Raw genomic sequence first — 15490 nt, 5'->3', positions numbered from 1 at the left:
CATTGTTTCTACCTACCCCTACGCCCTGAGCCACAGTGGACCCCCTAAAAAAGCTACTGCCCGGCCTGCCAGGCACCAGCCGATCTCGGCTTCTAGCCTTCCATTAAAGTGGATACAATGTCGTGTAAAGCCTCCACCAAAGCCTGCTCTATGCACTTCTCTGTTTATCTTCCACTTGAAAGCCTTTCTCCTGTCTTGGCTTTCTTATTTCTCGATTAACAGCCACAATGCCCTTGGTAATTTCTCCGTTTCGTCCTTGCACCTCCGGCACTGTGCATACCACTATCTGGACTTGCTGTGCTATCACCCTTAAATCGTCAAACCTTCCGCTTATCTTTCCACTACTTTTGCGGCTTCAACACCTGCAGCGTCGCCTCACTCGGGGCTTGTTGCGGTGCTTCACTATAACTATGCCGATTCACCGACGGCGAGCCGACGACCGCTTGCTCTTCCTCACCGCTTCCCACTTCGCCTGTAGGGTCAACGCTACTTTCTGGGCTTTTGCCATCGGCTTGATGTCGCGACCCATCACTCTCCGCTGACCGCGTCTCAAGCGCATCGAGCCGCCTTCCAGTTCTGCGCTCCTTTCCCTCTCTTCTCCAAGCGTGGCCACGGTCCTTACTAACTGCGCGACCTGGACCGCTTCCACCTTGACCAAATCGCCGACTTTCGCCTGCAGTGCTACTCGCTTCTCCCGCTCCTCCCTCAGGTCTGCTTTAAGCTGTTCGAACTTGGCTGCCCAAGTTCCTTCCAGTTTTCGTACTGCTTCCCTGACACCCTCGCAAGGACTGCACGTAAAGCTAGTCGAAGCAGGCGGTTTACGGTACGTTTACAATTAAAGCAAAACTAGATTTGAATATTCTTTATTTGTCTTTTTGACTCGCGTTCCTTGTTCTGACTATGCCGTATTGCACTGACCACGTCTCAAGACTTGGCTGACATTTCCAATTTGAAGAGAAACAGGCAGAAACGTCGTGGGTTCTACTCCCACCAATGGTCGTGGGATCAGGTGACCTAATAAACTCTACCTTAATGAACCATGCCTTAATTAAAATCACTGGTCGCGGGTCTACCTCCAACCAAAGGTCGTGAATTCGTGTACCTTAATTACCTCTGTTCTAATTACCTGTGCCTATATAACCTCACCTCAATTAACACCAATAATAGTAGGTTCGACCCTCGACCTTCACAGTGTCAACTGGAATCTAACTTGGAGATATGGCCGGTTCGCCCATATCTCCAAGTTCGTTCGTGGGTTCGAGTGCCTTCGTTAACTTTACGTTAATTAACAGCAAACGTTGAGGGTTCCACTCCCACCAGTGTTCCTGGGTTCGAGTGTCTTTAATAACTTTCTGTGAATTAACTCTGGCCTAATTCACTTCGCCTTAATTAACATCAAATGTAGTGGGTTCGACTCTCTACCTTGGTTTGGTTCCTCCTCCGGATGCCGATGTGTGAGACGAGCCGAGATGACATATATATAAACACCAACTGGCCCGAAGAGAGGCTGAGGTCGAGAAAGACAAAAGAAGCGATGGATGCGGAAGAAATTCACAGTACCAGCAACGACATCTGGAGAAATACTGACTTGGAGAAATACGAAGAACGGCATCCTCAACTAGAATCGGGGACATACGCGAGAGAGAATGAAGAGAGAATGAAGACTGACCGAACCAAGAAGCGACGCAAACCGGCAGTAATGCGATGCCGGGACTACAGCATGAAGGATCCCGTAAACTACAAAAGAGAGCACGCGATGCTCTATCATCCGTATCGCACAGAGGTGGATATCTTGGATAAAAACGCATTTGAGTTCATCTTCGATAAGCACAGCGAGAACATCGTGGAGATGAAGCAGAATTTCACTTCGCACGTTACTACTGAAGAGCTACTTGAAGCGTGCGAAGGAATCTTGCGTAGTGGCTCTGAAGGAGGAAAAGTTGTTGCTAAAAGCCACGTAGTACACGTAGACGGGAAAGAATTGAGGCCGATGAGACATCTCGTGGATTAAAATAACAACACTGGCATCTTGGGTGACGAGATTATCAATGCGACCGAAACACTGATAAACGTTTCCTGCCCGGCCGCTCAGAAACGGGGACAACACCCGCTGTAGTGTTTCTACAAGTGTATGACGATATTGAACGAGAGACAGACAGAATTCATTCGAGAAATAATTCATCGTGTGGTGACGCCCGGGTCCGAACCACTCAGGGTTTTCTTCACTGGCCCCATTGGATCTGCAAAAGAGAGAGAGGAATACGGGGAAGGCAGGGAGGTTAAGCAGAGGGGAAGATCCGGTTTGCTAGCCTACGCTGGGGAGAAAGGGGAGAGGGAGGTAAAGTGATAATAAAGTAGAGATAAAGAACGGAAGGAGCGTAGATATACGATCACAGTTGGTCACTGTCGCCGCATACTGCCACCGCACAGCACAGTAGCACTTGCAGCACTAGAAACATCTGTTCAGGCTACAGCCGCCTGTTTAATTTTGTTGCCTTTAAAAACTGCGACAGGGCCCTCGTCGCCCTCCGCTGCGATGCCCCCCCCCCCTTGTGATGGCGGCATTTTAAAATAAGTTCCTTTGTTAGAGGTCTTCGGTCAAAGCGCGCTATCGCGATTGCGAGCGATCGTCTCTGTAAATTATAGCGAGGACAGTGACAGAGAAGAAGTAGAGTCTCCTCGTTACCACAGTCCTCACACGAGGCGTCGTCGGCCCATCCGATGCGGAAAGCAAAAGACTTGGTGAAGGCCACCCCTAGCCATATTCGACAAAGCAGGGTAGCTTCGTGACGGCAGAGTCCAGCTGGAATTTAAAGGCGTAGGGAGGAGTCCAGGTTGTGGACTCGGTTCTTTTGAAAGCTTCCTGCGTTCCACAAGGAGAACGTGATATCACGGCCGAGCATTGGAAGTTTTCTAGCGGCACCTGTCCTTGATAATGATATCAGCTCCTCTTCGTCCCCTTGAAGAGCATACCGAGCAGCGTTATCGGCGTGTTCGTTCCCTATGACGCCGCAGTGACTTAGAAGCCACTGAAATGTCACGTGGTGTCCTTTCTCAGTCAAGGTATAGATTAGTTCTCTAACCTCAAATACCAGCTGTTTGTGTGGTCCGTGCCGCAGGGCTGATATCAAAGATTGCAGTGCTGTCTTCGAGTCACTGAATAGTGACCATCTTCGAGGTTGCTCTTGGCTGACGAGACGAAGTGCAGCGCGAATAGTTGCGAGTTCAGCAGCCATCGGGGTCGTTGGGTGACATGTCTTGAAACTGATGGTGATCGCTTTTGCTGGGAAGACCACGGCTGCAGAGTAACACTAGAGAGTTGCCGATCCATCAGTATAAATATGTACGTGTTCGGCGTACTTCTCGTGCAAAAGACGCAGATTTGCTTAAGAGCAGGTGATGACAGCTCAGATTTTTTCCTGATTCCTGGTACGGTGAGGTACACTGCGGGTCGAGCCAAACACCATGGAGGAATCGATGGCTTAGTTGCGGGGGTGAAGCCTGATGGAAGGCAGGTGTAATACTCCGAAATCGTAGTACAAAATGGTGCCTGCGGCCTTTCTGACAGTAGTGCTACCAGATGGTGGGAACGGGCACGGGCAACGTGCCTAATGTGCACTCTCAACATTTCCACCGCAATGTGTGTTTGTATGGGTTGGTCCTGCGCGGTCGCACTAGTCGCTACTGTCGATGTACATTTTGGCAAACCAAGACAATCCCTGAGAGCCCGAGCTTGAACAGCCTGTACAGCATGAAGATTTGTCTGGCAAGTGTTGGTCAGTACGAGCAAACTGTATCTCAGAAAGCCCAGAAAAAGAGCCCTGTACAATTCCAACATTGCATGCACTGACATTCCCCAAGTCTTTCCGCCCAGAAACATGAAAAGTTGAGAGATTGCTGTCAGACGCTGTTTCAAGTAGGTCACGTGCCGCTCCATGAGAGATTTCTATCAATGACTATGCCAAGAAATTTGTGAGTCTTCTCATAAGAAATTATCAGGCCATTTATTGAGATGGCGTAGGCTGTCATTGGTTTGCAAGTCAATGCCATCAGTGCACATTTGTCTGACGAGATTTCAAGACCTTGGTTGCGGAGGTATATAGCTGTTAGAGTAGCAGCTTTTTGAAGTCTTGCACGTATCTGAGGACGTGTTACACCTGAAGTTCATATACATATGTCGTCTGCGCACATTTTTATCTTGATCACTGCTGGTAGATGATCAACGAGACCAATAAGTGTGAGGTTGAATAGGGTAGGGCTTAGTACACCGCATTGAGGAACACCTCGGTACGTGTAGTGTCGTGCGGTTTTACCATCGCCGGTACACACAAAGAACGATATCATAAAAAGCTAATGATAAATCCATTGAAAAACTCGATCACCTAGGCCACCCATCTCAAGAGCATCGAGCATAGCCTCGTCAGCTACGTTATCGTATGCCCCCTTGACATCCGAGAACAAAGCTGCCGATAATCTTCTGTGTGACTTTTGATGCTTGACATACGTAGCGAGATCAACAACGCTGTCTACTGATGAGCGATCTTGACGAAAACCAGCCATGCAATTTGGTAACATGTTGTAATGTTCCTGGTACCACTCCAAGCGGGCAAAGATCATCTTTTCCGTTACTTTCCCGCACAGTTTCCCAGCGCTATTGGGCGGTATGAGGTGAGTTCAAGTGGGGACTTGCCTTGCTTCAGGAGAGGGACCAAGCGGCTTGTCTTCCATTCTTCGGGAACCATGTCATCTTGCCAAGATAAGTTGTATAGATATAACAGTTCTCTCCGTGCACCATCACTCAGGTTGTTGAAGGCGCGGTAGGATATTCCATCTGGTCCCGCGGATGAAGAACGCCTGCAATGAGCAAGAGCCGCTTTCAGTTCCTCCATTATGAAAGGAAGATCCATGCGGCAGTCACGTGAAACAGAGAAGTGACTGGGGGCTGGAAAGCCTGGACCGGTTGCTTGGCCAGCGATCCTTGCTCAAAAGTCTTCTGCAACATCAACCTCTAGTCGCCCCTAGAAGAGCGCCAGCGCTTTGAATGGGAAGAACGTAGACCACGTATGGTTCTCCAGATGTGGGAAATTGGCTTTCGGGGGTCTAGTGAATCGCAAAACGTTGTCCAACGTCGAGATGCCAATCTATCCATGCGACGTTGAATTTTCTTTTGTAGTCGTCTGGCTATCCTATGGTCTTCGATGGATTTTGTACGCCGGTAACGCCGCTCCGCACGACGACGGAGTGCACGAAGTCGCTTAAACTCTATATCCAATTCCGTGTGCGTCGACGAAACCGTGACCCTGAGCGTGGCGTCTCGCATTGCAGACTTGATCGTTTCCTCTAATCCAGAGGACAAACCCTCTTGACAAGCATCTTCCATGGTGGAAGTAAAATTAGTCCAGTCAATTAATCGAATGGTGTTCCGTGGGATGGAGCTGGACATCCCTTTGATGACAAGGTACGTGGGAATGTAATCACTCCCATGTGCCTCGATATCCGATAACCATTTGACACATCTTGCGAAAGAGCTGGAGACGAAAGCTAGGCCAAGACAGCTGCCATAATTCACGCCTCGTATAAACGTTGGGCTCCCGTCATTCTGGAGTGAAAGGCCGTGGTTGCAGGCGAAATTTGCAAGTCTTTGCCCTCTCGCATTTGTCCTTGTGCTTGCCCATGTCATATGGTGCGCATTAAAATATCCGATAATGACATATGGAGCAGGGCACACCGACAAGATGTTCGTTATTCGTTTAGGATCAAAAATTCTTGAAGGCGATACATAACCGCCTACAAGTGTAAACATGAGTTTGCCCTTTTTAATTGTTAGGCAAACATATTGATTGTTATTATGAGGCGGAATCGGCTGGCGAACCTAGGTCAGTTCTCGACGAATAAAAACGATGACTGCTGCATGCATCAGCTGTTGCGGATATAACAGCTTCGTATCCCGATAATCTGACTGGTTGTGACACGTTAGGCTCACATATGACCATGATTGGGAACAAATTAGTATATATATACTGACGAAAGTCTGAAAGATGTGATTTTAGCCCTCTTGCGTTCCACTGGATTATTGACGCTGCCTTGACTTCTAGAAAGAATGCGCGATCGTTTTCTCTCTTTGAGCGACTCGAGCACTGGGCCTTAGGCGTCCAGTAAGTACTTTCAGTGCACTTCGAGCAGACGTAGTTCCAAGTTTGACAGAATCACTCGAATGGCATCTATGAGGGGACGCAGCAGTGAAATGACCTGACGATCTACTTTGGGCGCGTCATCAGCGGCACGAGTAGGCTCCCGAGCGGCCTTAACAATCTGTGGTTCTTTGGAAAGTTGCTGGCTCGGAAGCGCACGCCATTCATCTTGAGAAAGAGTCCTTTCAGTCGACTGTCTTGTGCTGTTCAGCCCCTTTGTGGCCTGACTGGAGAATGTGGGGGCGACAATGGAAGAGCCCCTCTCCTTCCATGTCTGCCTTTCTTGAGGAGGTTCGGTGACGCCGACGCCGGATCGTTTCAGCAGCCTCCCTGTGTGCCGAATTTTCGCAAACCATTTGCTTGAGAACGGCGACCTCTTTCTTGAAGCGAGAGCAGACCTTAGACGAGGCAGCATGGCAACCATTAAAGTTGCCGCACTTTAGGACAGTAGCCCGGCAAGTGTCCTCCGCGTGAGGTTCAGCACACCGGGGACACTGTAACGAGTTTGGACAGACCCCCTTGACATGTCCAAGCCTAAAGCACTGATGGCATTGAAGAGGCTTTTGTACGAATGGTCGAACAGGGTGTCGGAAGAGACCGACTTCGACGAGAGATGATTTGCAATCTCCTTTGAAAATCAGTTTGACACAGCGCGACGTTCCAAGGCAGCTCACATGCGTGATGACAACACCCCCACTTGCTGGTTTGACGACGACAGGCAAAACCGCGTTGGGAATGGTGACATCAATGTCATGAATTACACCTGCTGGGATGCATCATCCATGGGGATATAGGAACGCACTTTGATGCCTCCTAGCTCCGAGATTTGCTTCAGTTTTTTGAGCGCACTCCCGTTGGAAACATCGATTGCGAGGACATTTTTGCGTGTATTCATCCGAGTGTCCTTAATTTTATTCGACACGACCCCTTCCAAGAAAACAGATAGTTCTTGCCTGTTCAGCAATCGGAGGTTGCTTGAGAGTTCCTCGAGTACGAACACGATGGCGTGAGGCCAGCGTTCAGGCCTTGACTTCAGAGTAGCCGTGCTCGCTTGCGTTGATGTATTCGCGTGGACAGTCCTCCTTTTGGCCCTCTTTCTGCGGACAGTGATGAAGTTACCATCCGATGAGTCTTCATCCGACATGGAATACAGCTCAGTGTCCTCGGAGTCACTGAGCACGCTTCCTCTGTTCCTCGTGAGGGACAGCCTTGATGACCTCTGGCCAGGAGGGCCTCTGGAACGCTCCGCGTCCATGGGCCTCCTGGCACCAGGAAATTCCGAAGATTTCGCCAGAAACCAGAGAACACAGATAGAAGCGTTCTACCAAGAAGACATTTCGTCGTCGTCTCTTGGATGTGGAAAGACTTTCGTTTTACGCCTGACCATGGAGGCGTACAACAGGTATTGTAGGAATAAAGCCGTCTCGTACGGCGAATCATCGCAAGCGGTGCCCACTAATGCGTACGTCGCAACGGCTACCACGGAAAGGCTGCAGTGGCGCTCGGAGCAAGGATGGTGCATTCTGCATTTATAATTGTGATGTCTCACAAAGACCGACACAGAGGCCTTTCCAGCAATGACCTCAACCTTTCTGGATACTATTCCAAGACGTGTGTTGTGTCCCCATTGACGAGGTGAGTATGCTATCTGCTGACATACTCTACCTAGTTGACCGTTGTCTCCGGAAAATCAGGCCCAGTTGCATGAATCAACCATTCGGTGGTTTTGATGTCATCTTGTGTGGTGATATGCGCCAGCTTTCTCCGGTTCTGGCCGCAGAGGTCTACAGGAGACCGAAGAACAAAGGGTGTGTACAACACGGACATCCTCGCGTGTCTCCATGTCATACTTTCCGCTGAATCAAGCGGTTAGACAGAGTTATGCTGCGTTCTCAACCCTCCTGACCAAAATAGGAGACTCTCAAGTGCTCACCGCAGAAGTTAAAATCTAACTCCAGGTTTGCGACCGCTTTGCAGGCACATATGATGTGTCCGTCTGCAATAAGTCTTTTCTACAGCGACAAGGAAGTGGACACGTACAATGCGTAGGTTTCCGAAAATAGCGAAGGAGTTGTTGAGCACCTGGCTGTAGATAAAATGCTCGGTCATCGTACGAGAGACGAAAAAATTAAAGTCAGAAGAAAGATCACGGAAGCGGCTTTGGGCGACAGTGGCGACCTACCTAACACCGTGCGTGGGGGAGGGGGCGTATATGTTACTTAAGAACATTCACACTGCGGACTGCCTGGTTAACGGAACAGTCGGGATGCTCAAGGAAATCGAGTACGAGAGGCCCATTAAGATATGGATTCAGTGCGCGCCTAACATAGGCAGGGTGGCATCTACGAAGGCGCGAACTAAGCATGACAGTGTTGACGGACAATTCAAGTGGGTGCCGTTGGAGCAACAAAGCATGTCCTTCTCACTTAAATCCGCGAGGCTCAGGCACGTGTCTATCAAACGCACACAGCTGCACACCGTGCCTGCCAGTGCAATCACCATCCACAAATCCCAAAGGGGTACCTATGGCAAAGTTGTCTACGAGTATTCCAGAAAGCATCCCAAAAAAGCTTGTCTATGTAGCATTAGGTAGGGTCACTTCCTTGAACGGATTGTATTTGACAAACTCGAAGAGCGATCATGGTTTCTATCATGCATACAAAAATCCAAAGAAGCTCGAGCTTGGAGACCGAATTTGAACGCTTGCAGCAATTCCCCCTCAATACAGCCTACTCTACATGTTGTAGTTTCCTTGATCATTGAGACTAGTTTATGACTGTTGCTTTGTTGAACACGCGATCTATAGGGGCGCATTTCAGAGACCTCTCCAGTGATCGCCTCGTGGCCAAGGCGGACGTCCTTGTGCTAGCGGTAACTGGCGTTTAGCAAGACGACGTGAATTCCTTGAAAGACTTTCGCATGGCGGCAGTTCTAGGCGATCCATGGAAGGCTCCTCGAAGAATGCCAGTGTTTCAATATATGTAAACCCGAAAACTTTGGCGGTTGAAGAACTCAGCCTTGGTAGTTTCGCCCAACACGGAGAGGGGTGCTCGATCGTTGTCGACCAGAAGATTGTGGTTGGTGGCATGTATTCGGCATCCAATGTGTCCATTCAAGATACCATTGCCGTCTTATCCAAGCGTGTTTCCACGAATGCAAGACTGCCTGCGTTACTCGTGGGTGATTTCAATCATAAGCAAAGTACTTTTCACGCAAGAATGGAACACTCATTTTCCCTGAAACTAGAATGACACGTTAACGAACCAACCACCCAGTGGGGGACTGCGTTGGACTTGGTTTTCTCTGACTTCGTTGGAAGGAGGCCGGAATTCATCGTGGACCGAATAAGTTCCATACCTAACTACTTCACTGGTCACAGGACGGTTTTTGTGCTAATTAAGAAAAGCCGAGAATAAGAACGTGAATCCATGGATGACGACGAAAGTGTTATAGAATAAGACAGTTCGTGTAATTAATCAAGGGAAGAATTTGATGAAGGTGCCAGTGAAGAAGATGGTGAGCAGTGATGTGTGTGATAGTTGGTTGCAATATGTATAATTGAAATGTTTGTGAGTGTGTTTTATGATATGGGAAAATAAACGTACAAACTCGTATTTACATTGGTGTACTTCACCTTAATCTCATTCATATCTATTCTAGTAAACCGAACGCCTAACGCTCGTTACTTCAACGTCTTCCAGGCGGTGGCGGCAATTTTTGCAGATAAGTTTTTCGGTGGGACGGACATTTGTATTTATTTCATAATACTGTGAATCCCGGTAGGCATTATTAAAGAAGTGGGCACATGATCACCAAAAAAGTACAATATGAGCAAAATAACACTGAACAAACAAGAAGTTAGCATAGAAAAGCATGTACACTTATATTCATTGAATCATACATTGGTCCTTCACACAATTGCTCTTGCAAAAAAAAGCAAAGTTATGATCGCGACTGTTCCTTCTAAATGATTTGTGAATGTTTCTAATGTGGTCTGGGCAGTAATAGCAGGGTTTAAGCAGTTCCACTCTCGCACAGCTCGTGGAAAGAATGAAAAGAGAAACGTATTGTTGTTACAAAGAAATTCTTCTAGCGTGATAGCGCGCTTGTGCCGAGTCGGTCTGGTGTGGTTGTACTTTACAAAGGCGGCGGGATCCAACTTCAGCGCACTGTGTAATACTAAGTACAGAAACTCTATTCGTTGAACCTTAGCTCGAATTTCAATGGTGGCGAGGCCTGTGCGAGCAAGAAGTTCGGTTGGTGAATCTGTGCATTTATAGCGATTATATATAAATCGAGCAGCTTTTCTTTGTATGCGTTCGAGCGTATGAATGTATGTGTGTATGTTTGAATGAATGCATGCATGTTTTTGGTATCTGGAAACCATACTATGTTGGCACATTCGAGTGCCGGTCTGATAACGCTGACGTAAGCAAGCTGCTTTTCTGGCTGTTGGAATGCGATAAGATGCGTTTTTTTAGGTAGAACAGTTTGTTTAGGGCTTCTTTAGCTGCGTAGAGCATGTACGCATTCCAGCTGAGGTCGGATGAGATGATTACGCCTAAGTATTTGTACTGGATGACGCTTTGGAGAACAGTGCCGTTGAAACCGTGCGGGAACTGCAGACTAGATTTTTTGTTTGTGACCCACATGCCGACAGATTTGTCAGAATTTATCACCATTTGCCAGTATGCACACCACCGCACTACCTTATTTAGGGAACTATTCAGTTTTGCTTGATCTTCGTGGTTACTCACAGTATGATAAAGAATGCAATCGTTGCAGAGAGGCGAATGGTGACGTCGACTTGGTTTGTTATATGATCTATGTACAATAAGAACAGAACGGGGGCAGAACAGAGCCCTGGGGAACGCCGGACAAAGCAGGAACAGTATCAGAAAGGTGATCATTGTCTTCGACGTATTGGGAGCGGTTTGACAGAAAGTAATTGATCCAACGAACAAGAGGGCCGTTACCAAGCAGGCGGTTAAGCTTGTGAAGCAATTTAACAAGGGAAACACGATCAAATGCTTTAAAGAAATCCATAAAGAATATGTCCACCTGTAGTTGCTCATTGATGTTCTGAATTAAGTCGTGAAGGGTTTCCACGAATTGGGTGGCTCTTGATTAACCGTTTCGAAAACCATGCTGGTTGGAATGGATTAAATTGTTTCATTGCATGAATTCTGTCATTTGTTTCAAGATTATGGGCTATAGTATTTTGCAGCACGTTCACCTTAAAGAAATTGGCTGGGGGTTAGACAGGCAAGATGTGTCACCTGATTTTGGCATGGAAATTATTTTTGAGACCTTCCACTCTGCAGAAGGCGGAGTTGCGGAGTGGACATATTTTGCAGCATAACGTAAGTAGCAGCAATATCATCAACAAAATATAAATTAACGTTTTTTATTTTAACCCTGGGGGCAGTTGTTTAAATGGTAAATCTGGAGGCAGTCACATTTTAACGCACCCCCATATCATGAGATCTTCAAAATCGCATCGCAATCATTTAGTTGCACCAAAAGTGATGGTATGCGCAATCTGCGGCAAAATCTGCGCGTTGGTGCCATGAATAGGAGCGCGGCCAATAAATATGGAACGCTCTCTTCCTTATTTTCCTTTTTTTATGCCTCATGCGTCGTTCATCGTTGGTTTCGCCGGTGTCCTCTGCTAAATAAACAAGGCAACTTGTTTACTTAATAAGGGGCACACTGAGTTCAAAGTGTACGGACTGAGTAAGACATTTGCAGTAAATTTAGCGTGCAATTGATTCAGAGCTTTAAAAGTCATTTGACGAATAACTTAGTAATTATGCCGCTTTCCGGAACAACTGTAAAGCAACGAAGGTCAAATATAGAACTGGGGAGGGTGCAGCATGGCTAATTTTCTGGTTAACAAGTGCTATATGCGGGCAAGTATCCGAACAGAAGTGATGTACGGTCGGTGTTTTTCTAGTATGTGATTTAAGGACACACAACTGTGATTGTAAACAATAAAATGAAAAAAATAGCCGGCAGATCCCACGCCCTGTGGGAATCGCTGTTATGGGAAGCAGTGTGCGGGGTGCCTACCAAGGGTGCGATCGGAGATCGTTCGGCGCGTTCGTTCATTTACCGGCGCGCGCGATTGGCCTACTCCGCGCCGACGTCGCCAGCCGCAGGGCGCGGCCACGTTTTTGGTGACGTCAAAATGACGACACGCTCCTGTCAATCATCTTGCCACCGAGCATGTCGTCTGCTAGGCGCCGAACGCGACGGGAGTTGGGAAGTTTGGAGCGATCATCGTTCGTTACGAGACGGGCTTCGAATGGCGCGTCTGGTGGATTGGACTGGATCCAAACGGCGGCTTTTGCAGCTGAATAGCATGTTCGGATCCGATCCATAGTTTAATTCGAGAAAAATGGCGCTTGCGTTGGGAACTTAGGTTGCTGCGCTGGCGTTGCTCGAGGAGAAGGAAGAGCGGGTGGCGGTGCAAAATGCGTTTGAAGAAATGGCAGAAAGCGAATTCCGGCATCGCCTTTCGTTTCTCGAAATAAATAGTGCGTTGGTTGTACAGCAAAATCGACCCCGTCGTCGCGTGCCACCGATCCACTGGAATTTTGTTGCTGCCTCTTGAAAAATGCGCCATCGTTTCTTTTTTTTCTCGCTGTGCGCGACACAACCTAGGAACGACGGTGAAAAAATAATATAAATATAAATTGCAGTAGTCACACGTACTACTACTTGAAAACGTGTTTCCGCTTGAGAAGAAAAAACTACATTTCTTAGATAAGGATTTCATTCATTCGAAGACGAGAAAAATTTCGTTTTGTAGTATTTCGTTTTCGAAAGCTTAACCAAACGTGTGCAGGAACTGGAAAACAAATTAGAATCTGCTCCATCTGTTCATGCCTCAACATCTCTCGATAGTGGTTTTTCTAGCATCATTAACAAAATCGATAACCTAGAAAACCAGTCGCGTAGATCAAATCTTTTGTTTTATGGTGTTACCGATACTAACGAATCCGAAAGCTGGGAAAGTTCAGAGCGACTTGTGCATGAGTTCTGCCGTGATAAGCTTGGTGTCACTGTAAATTCCATTGCTAGGGCACACCGTGTGGGCCGTTTTTCAACTGTGAAAAAACGCCCCATTATAGCTAAGTTCTTCAACGATAAAGAACTTGAGGTTATTTTAAGTAAAGGCAGCAAGCTGAGGCACACAGGTTTCAGCATAGGACGCGACTATTCCCAAGCCGTTCGTGACAAACGCCGGCAACTTCTGCAGTTCTCTCGATCAATTAAAAAGCAAGGTGACCGTGTGCGCCTAACATTCGACAAGCTGCACATCAATAATGACACCTATGTGTGGGATGTCGCGGGTAACCGTGCTGTGCCAGTTCGTCATCCCACCACAGTATGACATGTGCCGGCTGATAAGTCATCTACAGAATCTACGTCATTCTTGTCCAATGTGTGTCATAATTTAAAGAATAATACACATTTCCTGTTCACAAACATCAGAAGTGTTCTTTCCAAAACTGTCGCCCTTTCTTCGCTCATAGATTCTACGTGCGTTTCACTTCTAGTATTGACTGAAACTTGGCTGGACGATACCGTTCCGGATGATTACATTCTTCTGAGTGAATCTGAATTTTCCTTTTTCCGGTGTGACAGAATAAATAGAAAAGGAGGAGGTGTCCTTATAGCCACAAAGAAACAATTATCTGCTGTTCCCCTCGCTGTTGATACTTTCCTCGAATGTGTATTGATATGGTGTAAATTCGGAGTTACTGATGTTATTATTGGTGCTTTCTACCGGCCACCCTGATATGTCTGATGGATTCTCGGGTGAATTCCATAGAATACTCAGCGACTTACATGTGCGTTTTCCTAACTCTATTTTCCTCGTATTTGGCGATTTTAATTTTCCAAGCATTGAATGGTCCACTCTCTGTGTTAATTCCAGTGATAAAGAAGCCCACACCTTTCTTCATTCCTGCTTGGATTTTTCTTTTGCTCAACTTATTACTAGTCCTACCCGTCGCTCCGCTACGACGGCTAATATCCTTGATCTTGTCCTAACAAATAACCCGGACGTTCTTTCTGATATACTACATTTAAATGGTTTATCCGATCACGACATTATCACTGGGTGCATCACGCATCCATTTACTGAAAAGAAAACTACCATTAAGCGAATTCATTGCTACAATCGCGCGAATTTTGAGATGATTAACTCGGAACTAAACACCTTCTCTGAAAGCTTCCTGGCTCAGTATTCATCACGCTCAATCGAATCAAACTGGCTGGCATTCAAAACCACCTTGACTCACCTTGTTGATAAGTATGTGCCAATCATCACCATCCGACATCATAAAAATTCACCTTGGTTCACACATCGTCTTCGTCGTCTTAATAATAAGAAAAAACGTTTGTACCGCCAAGCAATGACCACACGTCTCCTGTCATCATGGAACAAGTACAAAAATTGTGATAAAGAGTATCAGTCCCTGCTTAAAACAACCCGTCGTAATTTCTTCACTCACGACCTGTCTACTATGTTAACCAATAATTCTCATAGATTCTGGCGCATTATCAATCCGAGTTCCTATCCTGATATAGTACTAATTAATGCTGACGGACAACCAGTCACTGAAACTGAGTGTTCGCAGCTTCTAAACGATTCATTTTCATCAGTATTCACCAATGAAGATATAACTTCTTCGCCTATATTAGAGCCATTGCCTAACATTTCCATGCCAGAAATTGTCATCAGTGATTCGGGTATTCTTGCCCTGTTGAATAACCTCAAAACTACTACTAGCTCTGATCATCTTGGTTTCAATAACAAGGTACTTAAAAACGCATCTTTAAACATTTTTCAAGTGTTATCAGCCATGTTTTCACAATCATTATCATCTGGCATTATTCCTCATGACTGGCGAATAGCTAAAGTAATACCAATATTTAAATCAGGTGATCGCTCTGTCCCACTTAACTATCGTCCTATCTCATTAACTAGCAACATATGTAAACTTCTCGAGCACGTCATACACACACAAGTCATCAACTACCTAGAAGACCATGATATCATCTTCAAGTACCAGCACGGTTTTCGCAGGGGTTATTCATGCGACACTCAGCTCGCCGGATTTACTAACGATATATTTTCCGCATTTAACGAAGGATTCCAAGTTGACGCAGTGTTTCTTGACTTCTCTAAAGCTTTTGATCGCGTTCCTCATCACAGGCTTCTAATCAAATTAACACACTTAAACATTCACCCAAACGTTCTTGCATGGATTAAAGATTTTCTCTCC

This window comes from Dermacentor variabilis, chromosome 2, assembly GCF_050947875.1.
Source record: "Dermacentor variabilis isolate Ectoservices chromosome 2, ASM5094787v1, whole genome shotgun sequence".
NCBI lineage: Eukaryota > Metazoa > Arthropoda > Arachnida > Ixodida > Ixodidae > Dermacentor > Dermacentor variabilis.
This window is presented reverse-complemented; position numbering follows the sequence as displayed.